Genomic DNA, 908 nt, shown 5'->3' with positions numbered 1-908 from the left:
TCTTTTTCTTTCACTTTAACTTTAAAAACTACTTTCACAAATAGGATCCCTTCAGGTGAGTAGACCTTATTGCTTCAGAGGGAAAACTTCCTCTTTAAGTATTAAAATATGTTTCTTCATATTTGCACTGTAATTTTCATATTATCCAGTACTTCATTTAAAAGAAATAAGATATCTAAGTCAACTAAGGAGTAATAGCTACTTCAGATTCATGCTGTTTTGAACATAACTGAATCAATTTAAGAAGAACACATTGCCCAAAGAAATGCTGCTGGTACATTGTTGCATGCATTGTGAAAGGTGTTTAAAATAATCACTGCACTTGCCAAGTTTTCATCTTTCAGCTAAAAGATTCTTCAGTATTTGCCACAATCGCTTGAGAACTTCTAAGTGGACGGTTTGGTGTGGGGGGCGGGGTAGGAGTGGGTTTGTGACTATACGTTTCTAAGTATAAGAAGAATCAAGCTGATAAGAACAGATACTACACTTGATCTTAGCCAAAAGGCCGAGAAGCTAATTGAAAGGACCTCCAGGATATCAAAACAAAAGCCATATAACGAATTATTGTTTTCCTTAATGTACTATGTTGTCTCTCATCTTCTTTGGTGTCCCTTGGTTATCTCATATTGTTATAGTATCTCACTTTGTTATCTGATATATTGAATTTATTCGTATTTGGATATTTGAAATTTGATAGGGAAGGGGGGAAAACCAAGACGGGTGAGGGGTGGGGAGGAGGGAAATGGGTACCAAGACATGTGAAAGGGTATCAATGTATGTGAATTAATGCACCTTTTATCTGGCAAATATCATGTAACCCTTTTACTAATTACAATAAAAAATAAATAAATAAATTAAAAAAAATAAAAATAAAAAAAAGAAGAATCAAGTTTAAAAAGAAAAAAAGA

General features: G+C 33.4%; 1 pseudogene; it reads right to left on the bottom strand.

Moving 5' to 3' along the window:
* Positions 1-421: 421 nt before the first annotated feature.
* LOC150063861 (U2 spliceosomal RNA) lies at positions 422-517 on the bottom strand (annotated as a pseudogene).
* Positions 518-908: the final 391 nt, after the last annotated feature.

The sequence above is a fragment of the Megascapheus bottae genome, chromosome 4 (genome assembly GCF_031878675.1).
Source record: "Megascapheus bottae isolate mThoBot1 chromosome 4, mThoBot2.hap1, whole genome shotgun sequence".
Classification (NCBI taxonomy): Eukaryota; Metazoa; Chordata; class Mammalia; order Rodentia; family Geomyidae; genus Megascapheus; species Megascapheus bottae.
The sequence above is the reverse complement of the archived record's forward strand: the minus strand, read 5'-3'. Positions and strand labels throughout refer to the sequence as shown.